We start from the raw sequence: 12,706 nt of genomic DNA on the forward strand, positions 1-12,706 counted from the left end.
GCAGCAAAACGAGACTCTGTCTCAAAAAAAAAAAAAAAAAAAAAGAACACAGGGGGGAGGGGGGCACGGGCAACACATGTCACCTGAATACTTGTACTCCCATCATCTGCTTGAAGAGAGAGAGAAAAGAAAATGCAATCATAGAGGTAAGAGACACTTTTTAAAAATAATGAATCCGAAGAGAAAAGTAAAAGGAGGCCTGTGGAGCAGGTCTGGGTGTGACTCCGGATCCCCCAACATCAGGTGCCACCACCAAAGATTCCTGCGTGTAGCCCATAGAACCCCAAAAGCAACGGGACGAGTTCTGGTCACATGCTCCCTCAAAATGACATCCTGGCCTTCTTCTGGAACTCCCTCCCCTCTCAGACTCTCAAGGTTTCCTCCAGCGTGTCGGTTCCCACAGAGCAGACCTTTGGTCTGAGACCTGACAGTCCAGATGCCACGCATGCTGCCGCGTGGCGGCGGTGTCGCGGCTTGGGACAAGAGGAGGCCCCACGGTGCGGGCTGGGGCGCCAGGCAACGCGGGCGGGCGCTGAGGGTGGGGGTGAACCCCACCGCGGGCCGCCGCCACGCTCCCAGAAAGGGGACAGAACAAGAGGCAAAAAAAAAAAAAAAAAAAAAAAAAAAAGCAGCAGCCTGTGGCACCCGGTATTCCCAGGCGGTCTCCCATCCAAGTACTAACCAGGCCCGACCCTGCTTAGCTTCCGAGACCAGACGAGATCGGGGGCGTTCAGGGTGGTGTGGCCCTAGACGGCGGCGGAGGGCGCCCCTGCCCCGCTCGAGAAGCCGAGCCTCTCTGGGCTTCCCCGCCGCCGCCTCCCGCCCCAGGCCCCGCGCCGGGCCGGGCCGGTTGAGTTCGCCGGCCGGGTCCCGCGGGCTCCCAGGGACGGGGGTGATGGGCGGGGCGGGGCGGGGCGGGGGGCTGTCTCTCTCTACACACACACACACACTCACACTCACTCACACTCACACAAGATGCGCCTCCACGGCTGGACTCGCCAAGGTGGAGCCCTCCCAGCCCCCCTCGTCTCCTCGCCCGGCCTCCTTCACCTACCCGCTGCCCACCTCCAGCGCGTCGCTGCCTGCCGCTGACTGCGCACGCCGCGGGACGCTCGCCCTTTGACCCCAGCCAGGGGCCGCCCTCCCCCACAACCCCTTTCAGCTGCGCCCCCCCCCTCGCCCTGTGGGTGGGCTGCCGCCTATTCCCCGGGGCCAGGGCTGGGGCACAGCCAGTGTATGGGGCGTCTCTCTCTGGGGATGTGTCCCATGGGTGGGGTGGGGTGGCGTGGTTTGGGGGGCGCTGAAGAAATCAGTCCCCTCCATCTCCTACCTCTGGAAAACGCCCAAGCCCGTGGAGAACTGCCGGCACCGCTTCGTGGGGGCCGGGACCCTCCTCCGTGTCCTCCTGTGGCCCAGTCCAAGGGGCCTGGGCCTGGCCGGGGCTGCATTGGACCCCGACCACCCTGGCGTGTGGACTCGCTAAAAATCGGCCATTAGATATTGGATTCCAGCTTCCTGGAGGTCATTTCACTAATGAGTGCACCGGAAAGAGTTTCCTAATCCATCTGTGAGGGTGGCAACTGAAAGAGAATTTGAAAGCTGACAGAATAGGCGAGGGAAGGCATAGGAGATTTCCACACCCAGCAAGGAAGACTTTCCCGAAATGGAAGCAAGAAACGAGCAAACAGAGACACCGGTAGCCCGCCCGGAAAAGAGTCTGCCCCTGAGAGAAAGCACCCTGACCAGGTTCACCCGTGGGTGGGTGGCGAGCTAGCGGCATTCAGAAGAGCGAGGCCCGCAGTCTGTGCGGAAGACACCTGCGCTCGGGTGTGTGTGGCGGCGCGATTCACAAGCAGCTCTAGACGTTAAACCAAGGAGAAGCCAGGGAGTTCCCAACGCCCCAGGTGTCCTCAGCCCACGACTGGCTGCTGTGGGAATGCGAAGCCCGGCTCCTTGTCTCAGAGCGGGGTTCCCAGGAGGATCAGGCTGAAGCTGGGACTTGGCCTCAAAGTGTCCCCTCGCATGGCCACCCCCTTCCCCTTCCTGCTCCTCTACTCCTGGTGCCCCTCCATCCAGGGGCCAGACCTTAAAGAGTCACCGCAAGAGAATCCTGGTCCCAAAGGAGCCTTCTGGGGGACCGGTGCTGAGAGAGGTTGTGGGCATGGCCCGCTGGGGCTCTGCCCGACCCAGGGCTGAGAGATGCCACCTCCCAGCTCTGGGTCCCTGCAGGAAGTGTTGGCAAGCACAGGGCCGGTCCTCCAAAGGCCCAGGTGCAGGGAGCCCAGGCCAAGCAGCCTGTGGAAGAAGCCACTTGCCGTGCCACCCCGGGAACAGGACTGCAGGCCCCGGCCCTTCCCACCTCCTCCTCCTCCTCCCCCTGCCCCCCCCACAGGGCACAGGGCTCAGAGACACCTCAGACTCTTGCTACCCAAAGTGCAAAGGGCATCAGTTGCTCCTCCAACCCCCCCGCCCAGCAGACCACGTTGTCCAGCCAGCCCCCGGGCCTCCCTGGGGTGCCCAGCACAAAAGTGCAGACACCCACCGGACCCTCAATCTCAGTTTTCGGATGTTTTTGCCACTCTAAGGACCCGCAGGCCAGCTGGGCCTTCGGGCAGGACAGAGAGCCCCGGAATCCGACGTGGAGAGCTGCGTGTACGTCCCCATCAGGAGGCGGTCCCCACCTCCGCGGCTCTCCCCTTGTGGGGAGCGGCAGCCCAGCCGGCAGCCCCAGGGCCTCAGGGAAGACACCAGGCTGGGCCCCCGCGGCACAGCGGGGGCACGTCCCCCGCACTCAAGCGACTTAGGGACGGCTGCTGGAGACTGCTGCGGCCACCCTGCTGCCGGGTTCCTGGAGGGCTTCCTGGAAGCAGCGTCCACACCAAGCCCTTGGAAGGCCCAGGCGACGGAGGAGCCGGTCAGGCAGGGGCCGAGGACGGTGAGAGGCCGGGCGGGCGGGAAGGACCATGTCAGGCAGGGGCAGAGGACGGTGACAGGCCGGGCGGGGAGGAGCCGGACAGGCGGGGGCCCAGGACAGTGACGGGCCTGGCCGGGGAGGAGTGCGTCAGGCAGGGGCAGAGGAGACGGGCTGGGTAAGGGTTAGGGTTACAGTTAGGGCACAATTCACAATCGCAAAGACGTGGAAGCGACCCGAGTGCCCATCCATCCAGGAGTGCATGAATAAAATGTGGCGCGTGGACACCACGGAGTGCCATTCGGCTGTGAGGAGCAGCGGTGAGAGGGCGCCTCTCGTGTTCTCCTGGCCAGAGCTGGTACCCGTTCCAGTAAGCCAGGTATCCCAAGAATGGACACACGAGCACCACGTGAGCGCGCTCACCAGCAAATTGGTACGAACGGATGGACGCCTAAGTGGACAGAGAGGAATCACCTTCATCGGGTGGGTGTCGGGCGGGTGGGGGGAGGGGAGGGGCATACACATCCATTAGGCATGGGGTGGGTGCGCACCGACTGGGGGATGGGCGCACTTGAAGCTCTGACCCGAGGGGGGAGGCTTGGAGAGGGCAAGGCACCCGACCTTAACATTGGTACCCCCACAATACGCTGGAACAACCTGAGAGGTATATGAATAAGAACACAGGGGGGGCCGGGCGCGGTGGCTCACGCCTGTAATCCTAGCTCTCTGGGAGGCCGAGGCGGGCGGATTGCTCCAGGTCAGGAGTTCGAAACCAGCCTGAGCAAGAGCGAGACCCCGTCTCTACTAAAAATAGAAAGAAATTAATTGGCCAACTAATATATATAGAAAAACACAGCCGGGCGTGGTGGTGCATGCCTGTAGTCCCAACTACTCGGGAGGCTGAGGCAGCAGGATTGCTTGAGCCCGGAGATTGAGGTTGCTGTGAGCTAGGCTGACGCCATGGCACTCACTCTAGCCTGGGCAGCAAAACGAGACTCTGTCTCAAAAAAAAAAAAAAAAAAAGAACACAGGGGGGAGGGGGGCACGGGCAACACATGTCACCTGAATACTTGTACTCCCATCATCTGCTTGAAGAGAGAGAGAAAAGAAAATGCAATCATAGAGGTAAGAGACACTTTTTAAAAATAATGAATCCGAAGAGAAAAGTAAAAGGAGGCCTGTGGAGCAGGTCTGGGTGTGACTCCGGATCCCCCAACATCAGGTGCCACCACCAAAGATTTCTGCGTGTAGCCCATAGAACCCCAAAAGCAACGGGACGAGTTCTGGTCACATACTCCCTCAAAATGACATCCTGGCCTTCTTCTGGAACTCCCTCCCCTCTCAGACTCTCAAGGTTTCCTCCAGCGTGTCGGTTCCCACAGAGCAGACCTTTGGTCTGAGACCTGACAGTCCAGATGCCACGCATGCTGCCGCGTGGCGGCGGTGTCGCGGCTTGGGACAAGAGGAGGCCCCACGGTGCGGGCTGGGGCGCCAGGCACCGCGGGCGAGCGCTGAGGGTGGGGGTGACCCCCACCCCGGGCCGCCGCCACGCTCCCAGAAAGGGGACAGAAAAGAGGCAAAAAAAAAAAAAAAAAAAAGCAGCAGCCTGTGGCACCCGGTATTCCCAGGCGGTCTCCCATCCAAGTACTAACCAGGCCCGACCCTGCTTAGCTTCCGAGACCAGAGGAGATCGGGGGCGTTCAGGGTGGTGTGGCCCTAGACGGCGGCGGAGGGCGCCCCTGCCCCGCTCAAGAAGCCGAGCCTCTCTGGGCTTCCCCGCCGCCGCCTCCCGCCCCAGGCCCCGCGCCGGGCCGGGCCGGTTGAGTTCGCCGGCCGGGTCCCGCGGGCTCCCAGGGACGGGGGTGATGGGCGGGGCGGGGCGGGGCGGGGCGGGGGGCTGTCTCTCTATACACACACACACACACACACTCACACTCACTCACACTCACACAAGATGCGCCTCCACGGCTGGACTCGCCAAGGTGGAGCCCTCCCAGCCCCCCTCGTCTCCTCGCCCGGCCTCCTTCACCTACCCGCTGCCCACCCCCAGGGCGTCGCTGCCTGCCGCTGACTGCGCACGCGCGGGACGCTCGCCCTTTGACCCCAGCCAGGGGCCGCCCTCCCCCACAACCCCTTTCAGCTGTGCCCCCCCCCTCGCCCTGTGGGTGGGCTGCCGCCTATTCCCCCGGGCCAGGGCTGGGGCACAGCCAGTGTATGGGGCGTCTCTCTCTGGGGATGTGTCCCATGGGTGGGATGGGGTGGCGTGGTTTGGGGGGCGCTGAAGAAATCAGTCCCCTCCATCTCCTACCTCTGGAAAACGCCCAAGCCCGTGGAGAACTGCCGGCACCGCTTCGTGGGGGCCGGGACCCTCCTCCGTGTCCTCCTGTGGCCCAGTCCAAGGGGCCTGGGCCTGGCCGGGGCTGCATTGGACCCCGACCACCCTGGCGTGTGGACTCGCTAAAAATCGGCCATTAGATATTGGATTCCAGCTTCCTGGAGGTCATTTCACTAATGAGTGCACCGGAAAGAGTTTCCTAATCCATCTGTGAGGGTGGCAACTGAAAGAGAATTTGAAAGCTGACAGAATAGGTGAGGGAAGGCATAGGAGATTTCCACACCCAGCAAGGAAGACTTTCCCGAAATGGAAGAAAGAAACGAGCAAACAGAGACACCGGTAGCCCGCCCGGAAAAGAGTCTGCCCCTGAGAGAAAGCACCCTGACCAGGTTCACCCGTGGGTGGGTGGCGAGCTAGCGGCATTCAGAAGAGCGAGGCCCGCAGTCTGTGCGGAAGACACCTGCGCTCGGGTGTGTGTGGCGGCGCGATTCACAAGCAGCTCTAGACGTTAAACCAAGGAGAAGCCAGGGAGTTCCCAACGCCCCAGGTGTCCTCAGCCCACGACTGGCTGCTGTGGGAATGCGAAGCCCGGCTCCTTGTCTCAGAGCGGGGTTCCCAGGAGGATCAGGCTGAAGCTGGGACTTGGCCTCAAAGTGTCCCCTCGCATGGCCACCCCCTTCCCCTTCCTGCTCCTCTACTCCTGGTGCCCCTCCATCCAGGGGCCAGACCTTAAAGAGTCACCGCAAGAGAATCCTGGTCCCAAAGGAGCCTTCTGGGGGACCGGTGCTGAGAGAGGTTGTGGGCATGGCCCGCTGGGGCTCTGCCCGACCCAGGGCTGAGAGATGCCACCTCCCAGCTCTGGGTCCCTGCAGGAAGTGTTGGCAAGCACAGGGCCGGTCCTCCAAAGGCCCAGGTGCAGGGAGCCCAGGCCAAGCAGCCTGTGGAAGAAGCCACTTGCCGTGCCACGCCGGGAACAGGACTGCAGGCCCCGGCCCTTCCCACCTCCTCCTCCTCCTCCTCCTCCTCCTCCCCCCCGCCCCCCCCCCCAGGGCACAGGGCTCAGAGACACCTCAGACTCTTCCTACCCAAAGTGCAAAGGGCATCAGTTGCTCCTCCAACCCCCCCGCCCAGCAGACCACGTTGTCCAGCCAGCCCCCGGGCCTCCCTGGGGTGCCCAGCACAAAAGTGCAGACACCCACCGGACCCTCAATCTCAGTTTTCGGATGTTTTTGCCACTCTAAGGACCCGCAGGCCAGCTGGGCCTTCGGGCAGGACAGAGAGCCCCGGAATCCGACGTGGAGAGCTGCGTGTACGTCCCCATCAGGAGGCGGTCCCCACCTCCGCGGCTCTCCCCTTGTGGGGAGCGGCAGCCCAGCCGGCAGCCCCAGGGCCTCAGGGAAGACACCAGGCTGGGCCCCCGCGGCACAGCGGGGGCACGTCCCCCGCACTCAAGCGACTTAGGGACGGCTGCTGGAGACTGCTGCGGCCACCCTGCTGCCGGGTTCCTGGAGGGCTTCCTGGAAGCAGCGTCCACACCAAGCCCTTGGAAGGCCCAGGCGACGGAGGAGCCGGTCAGGCAGGGGCCGAGGACGGTGAGAGGCCGGGTGGGCGGGAAGGAGCATGTCAGGCAGGGGCAGAGGACGGTGACAGGCCGGGCGGGGAGGAGCCGGTCAGTCGGGGGCCCAGGACAGTGACGGGCCTGGCCGGGGAGGAGTGCGTCAGGCAGGGGCAGAGGAGACGGGCTGGGTAAGGGTTAGGGTTACAGTTAGGGCACAATTCACAATCGCAAAGACGTGGAAGCGACCCGAGTGCCCATCCATCCAGGAGTGCATGAATAAAATGTGGCGCGTGGACACCACGGAGTGCCATTCGGCTGTGAGGAGCAGCGGTGAGAGGGCGCCTCTCGTGTTCTCCTGGCCAGAGCTGGTACCCGTTCCAGTAAGCCAGGTATCCCAAGAATGGACACACGAGCACCACGTGAGCGCGCTCACCAGCAAATTGGTACGAACGGATGGACGCCTAAGTGGACAGAGAGGAATCACCTTCATCGGGTGGGTGTCGGGCGGGTGGGGGGAGGGGAGGGGCATACACATCCATTAGGCATGGGGTGGGTGCGCACCGACTGGGGGATGGGCGCACTTGAAGCTCTGACCCGAGGGGGGAGGCTTGGAGAGGGCAAGGCACCCGACCTTAACATTGGTACCCCCACAATACGCTGGAACAACCTGAGAGGTATAAGAATAAGAACACAGGGGGGGCCGGGCGCGGTGGCTCACGCCTGTAATCCTAGCTCTCTGGGAGGCCGAGGCGGGCGGATTGCTCCAGGTCAGGAGTTCGAAACCAGCCTGAGCAAGAGCGAGACCCCGTCTCTACTAAAAATAGAAAGAAATTAATTGGCCAACTAATATATATAGAAAAACACAGCCGGGCGTGGTGGTGCATGCCTGTAGTCCCAACTACTCGGGAGGCTGAGGCAGCAGGATTGCTTGAGCCCGGAGATTGAGGTTGCTGTGAGCTAGGCTGACGCCATGGCACTCACTCTAGCCTGGGCAGCAAAACGAGACTCTGTCTCAAAAAAAAAAAAAAAAAAAAAGAACACAGGGGGGAGGGGGGCACGGGCAACACATGTCACCTGAATACTTGTACTCCCATCATCTGCTTGAAGAGAGAGAGAAAAGAAAATGCAATCATAGAGGTAAGAGACACTTTTTAAAAATAATGAATCCGAAGAGAAAAGTAAAAGGAGGCCTGTGGAGCAGGTCTGGGTGTGACTCCGGATCCCCCAACATCAGGTGCCACCACCAAAGATTCCTGCGTGTAGCCCATAGAACCCCAAAAGCAACGGGACGAGTTCTGGTCACATGCTCCCTCAAAATGACATCCTGGCCTTCTTCTGGAACTCCCTCCCCTCTCAGACTCTCAAGGTTTCCTCCAGCGTGTCGGTTCCCACAGAGCAGACCTTTGGTCTGAGACCTGACAGTCCAGATGCCACGCATGCTGCCGCGTGGCGGCGGTGTCGCGGCTTGGGACAAGAGGAGGCCCCACGGTGCGGGCTGGGGCGCCAGGCAACGCGGGCGGGCGCTGAGGGTGGGGGTGACCCCCACCGCGGGCCGCCGCCACGCTCCCAGAAAGGGGACAGAACAAGAGGCAAAAAAAAAAAAAAAAAAAAAAAAAAAAGCAGCAGCCTGTGGCACCCGGTATTCCCAGGCGGTCTCCCATCCAAGTACTAACCAGGCCCGACCCTGCTTAGCTTCCGAGACCAGACGAGATCGGGGGCGTTCAGGGTGGTGTGGCCCTAGACGGCGGCGGAGGGCGCCCCTGCCCCGCTCGAGAAGCCGAGCCTCTCTGGGCTTCCCCGCCGCCGCCTCCCGCCCCAGGCCCCGCGCCGGGCCGGGCCGGTTGAGTTCGCCGGCCGGGTCCCGCGGGCTCCCAGGGACGGGGGTGATGGGCGGGGCGGGGCGGGGCGGGGGGCTGTCTCTCTCTACACACACACACACACTCACACTCACTCACACTCACACAAGATGCGCCTCCACGGCTGGACTCGCCAAGGTGGAGCCCTCCCAGCCCCCCTCGTCTCCTCGCCCGGCCTCCTTCACCTACCCGCTGCCCACCCCCAGCGCGTCGCTGCCTGCCGCTGACTGCGCACGCCGCGGGACGCTCGCCCTTTGACCCCAGCCAGGGGCCGCCCTCCCCCACAACCCCTTTCAGCTGCGCCCCCCCCTCGCCCTGTGGGTGGGCTGCCGCCTATTCCCCGGGGCCAGGGCTGGGGCACAGCCAGTGTATGGGGCGTCTCTCTCTGGGGATGTGTCCCATGGGTGGGGTGGGGTGGCGTGGTTTGGGGGGCGCTGAAGAAATCAGTCCCCTCCATCTCCTACCTCTGGAAAACGCCCAAGCCCGTGGAGAACTGCCGGCACCGCTTCGTGGGGGCCGGGACCCTCCTCCGTGTCCTCCTGTGGCCCAGTCCAAGGGGCCTGGGCCTGGCCGGGGCTGCATTGGACCCCGACCACCCTGGCGTGTGGACTCGCTAAAAATCGGCCATTAGATATTGGATTCCAGCTTCCTGGAGGTCATTTCACTAATGAGTGCACCGGAAAGAGTTTCCTAATCCATCTGTGAGGGTGGCAACTGAAAGAGAATTTGAAAGCTGACAGAATAGGCGAGGGAAGGCATAGGAGATTTCCACACCCAGCAAGGAAGACTTTCCCGAAATGGAAGCAAGAAACGAGCAAACAGAGACACCGGTAGCCCGCCCGGAAAAGAGTCTGCCCCTGAGAGAAAGCACCCTGACCAGGTTCACCCGTGGGTGGGTGGCGAGCTAGCGGCATTCAGAAGAGCGAGGCCCGCAGTCTGTGCGGAAGACACCTGCGCTCGGGTGTGTGTGGCGGCGCGATTCACAAGCAGCTCTAGACGTTAAACCAAGGAGAAGCCAGGGAGTTCCCAACGCCCCAGGTGTCCTCAGCCCACGACTGGCTGCTGTGGGAATGCGAAGCCCGGCTCCTTGTCTCAGAGCGGGGTTCCCAGGAGGATCAGGCTGAAGCTGGGACTTGGCCTCAAAGTGTCCCCTCGCATGGCCACCCCCTTCCCCTTCCTGCTCCTCTACTCCTGGTGCCCCTCCATCCAGGGGCCAGACCTTAAAGAGTCACCGCAAGAGAATCCTGGTCCCAAAGGAGCCTTCTGGGGGACCGGTGCTGAGAGAGGTTGTGGGCATGGCCCGCTGGGGCTCTGCCCGACCCAGGGCTGAGAGATGCCACCTCCCAGCTCTGGGTCCCTGCAGGAAGTGTTGGCAAGCACAGGGCCGGTCCTCCAAAGGCCCAGGTGCAGGGAGCCCAGGCCAAGCAGCCTGTGGAAGAAGCCACTTGCCGTGCCACCCCGGGAACAGGACTGCAGGCCCCGGCCCTTCCCACCTCCTCCTCCTCCTCCCCCTGCCCCCCCCACAGGGCACAGGGCTCAGAGACACCTCAGACTCTTGCTACCCAAAGTGCAAAGGGCATCAGTTGCTCCTCCAACCCCCCCGCCCAGCAGACCACGTTGTCCAGCCAGCCCCCGGGCCTCCCTGGGGTGCCCAGCACAAAAGTGCAGACACCCACCGGACCCTCAATCTCAGTTTTCGGATGTTTTTGCCACTCTAAGGACCCGCAGGCCAGCTGGGCCTTCGGGCAGGACAGAGAGCCCCGGAATCCGACGTGGAGAGCTGCGTGTACGTCCCCATCAGGAGGCGGTCCCCACCTCCGCGGCTCTCCCCTTGTGGGGAGCGGCAGCCCAGCCGGCAGCCCCAGGGCCTCAGGGAAGACACCAGGCTGGGCCCCCGCGGCACAGCGGGGGCACGTCCCCCGCACTCAAGCGACTTAGGGACGGCTGCTGGAGACTGCTGCGGCCACCCTGCTGCCGGGTTCCTGGAGGGCTTCCTGGAAGCAGCGTCCACACCAAGCCCTTGGAAGGCCCAGGCGACGGAGGAGCCGGTCAGGCAGGGGCCGAGGACGGTGAGAGGCCGGGCGGGCGGGAAGGACCATGTCAGGCAGGGGCAGAGGACGGTGACAGGCCGGGCGGGGAGGAGCCGGACAGGCGGGGGCCCAGGACAGTGACGGGCCTGGCCGGGGAGGAGTGCGTCAGGCAGGGGCAGAGGAGACGGGCTGGGTAAGGGTTAGGGTTACAGTTAGGGCACAATTCACAATCGCAAAGACGTGGAAGCGACCCGAGTGCCCATCCATCCAGGAGTGCATGAATAAAATGTGGCGCGTGGACACCACGGAGTGCCATTCGGCTGTGAGGAGCAGCGGTGAGAGGGCGCCTCTCGTGTTCTCCTGGCCAGAGCTGGTACCCGTTCCAGTAAGCCAGGTATCCCAAGAATGGACACACGAGCACCACGTGAGCGCGCTCACCAGCAAATTGGTACGAACGGATGGACGCCTAAGTGGACAGAGAGGAATCACCTTCATCGGGTGGGTGTCGGGCGGGTGGGGGGAGGGGAGGGGCATACACATCCATTAGGCATGGGGTGGGTGCGCACCGACTGGGGGATGGGCGCACTTGAAGCTCTGACCCGAGGGGGGAGGCTTGGAGAGGGCAAGGCACCCGACCTTAACATTGGTACCCCCACAATACGCTGGAACAACCTGAGAGGTATATGAATAAGAACACAGGGGGGGCCGGGCGCGGTGGCTCACGCCTGTAATCCTAGCTCTCTGGGAGGCCGAGGCGGGCGGATTGCTCCAGGTCAGGAGTTCGAAACCAGCCTGAGCAAGAGCGAGACCCCGTCTCTACTAAAAATAGAAAGAAATTAATTGGCCAACTAATATATATAGAAAAACACAGCCGGGCGTGGTGGTGCATGCCTGTAGTCCCAACTACTCGGGAGGCTGAGGCAGCAGGATTGCTTGAGCCCGGAGATTGAGGTTGCTGTGAGCTAGGCTGACGCCATGGCACTCACTCTAGCCTGGGCAGCAAAACGAGACTCTGTCTCAAAAAAAAAAAAAAAAAAGAACACAGGGGGGAGGGGGGCACGGGCAACACATGTCACCTGAATACTTGTACTCCCATCATCTGCTTGAAGAGAGAGAGAAAAGAAAATGCAATCATAGAGGTAAGAGACACTTTTTAAAAATAATGAATCCGAAGAGAAAAGTAAAAGGAGGCCTGTGGAGCAGGTCTGGGTGTGACTCCGGATCCCCCAACATCAGGTGCCACCACCAAAGATTCCTGCGTGTAGCCCATAGAACCCCAAAAGCAACGGGACGAGTTCTGGTCACATGCTCCCTCAAAATGACATCCTGGCCTTCTTCTGGAACTCCCTCCCCTCTCAGACTCTCAAGGTTTCCTCCAGCGTGTCGGTTCCCACAGAGCAGACCTTTGGTCTGAGACCTGACAGTCCAGATGCCACGCATGCTGCCGCGTGGCGGCGGTGTCGCGGCTTGGGACAAGAGGAGGCCCCACGGTGCGGGCTGGGGCGCCAGGCAACGCGGGCGGGCGCTGAGGGTGGGGGTGACCCCCACCGCGGGCCGCCGCCACGCTCCCAGAAAGGGGACAGAACAAGAGGCAAAAAAAAAAAAAAAAAAAAAAAAAAAGCAGCAGCCTGTGGCACCCGGTATTCCCAGGCGGTCTCCCATCCAAGTACTAACCAGGCCCGACCCTGCTTAGCTTCCGAGACCAGACGAGATCGGGGGCGTTCAGGGTGGTGTGGCCCTAGACGGCGGCGGAGGGCGCCCCTGCCCCGCTCGAGAAGCCGAGCCTCTCTGGGCTTCCCCGCCGCCGCCTCCCGCCCCAGGCCCCGCGCCGGGCCGGGCCGGTTGAGTTCGCCGGCCGGGTCCCGCGGGCTCCCAGGGACGGGGGTGATGGGCGGGGCGGGGCGGGGCGGGGGGCTGTCTCTCTATACACACACACACACACTCACACTCACTCACACTCACACAAGATGCGCCTCCACGGCTGGACTCGCCAAGGTGGAGCCCTCCCAGCCCCCC

At 62.6% G+C, this 12,706-nt stretch overlaps 4 non-coding genes across 4 annotated transcripts; all 4 read right to left on the bottom strand.

The window, feature by feature from the left end:
* Positions 1-633: 633 nt before the first annotated feature.
* Positions 634-752, bottom strand: LOC142869485 (5S ribosomal RNA). The gene has a single exon (XR_012918086.1). It is a non-coding gene; the product is annotated as a 5S ribosomal RNA (ribosomal RNA).
* Positions 753-4,514: 3,762 nt separating this feature from the next.
* Positions 4,515-4,633, bottom strand: LOC142869480 (5S ribosomal RNA). The gene has a single exon (XR_012918081.1). It is a non-coding gene; the product is annotated as a 5S ribosomal RNA (ribosomal RNA).
* Positions 4,634-8,428: 3,795 nt separating this feature from the next.
* On the bottom strand, positions 8,429-8,547 carry LOC142869486 (5S ribosomal RNA). The gene has a single exon (XR_012918087.1). It is a non-coding gene; the product is annotated as a 5S ribosomal RNA (ribosomal RNA).
* A 3,768-nt stretch (positions 8,548-12,315) lies between these two features.
* LOC142869475 (5S ribosomal RNA) lies at positions 12,316-12,434 on the bottom strand. The gene has a single exon (XR_012918076.1). It is a non-coding gene; the product is annotated as a 5S ribosomal RNA (ribosomal RNA).
* Between the last annotated feature and the right edge of the window lie 272 nt (positions 12,435-12,706).

Source organism: Microcebus murinus, unplaced genomic scaffold, assembly GCF_040939455.1.
Source record: "Microcebus murinus isolate Inina unplaced genomic scaffold, M.murinus_Inina_mat1.0 scaf080_hap2_Mmur4.0, whole genome shotgun sequence".
NCBI lineage: Eukaryota > Metazoa > Chordata > Mammalia > Primates > Cheirogaleidae > Microcebus > Microcebus murinus.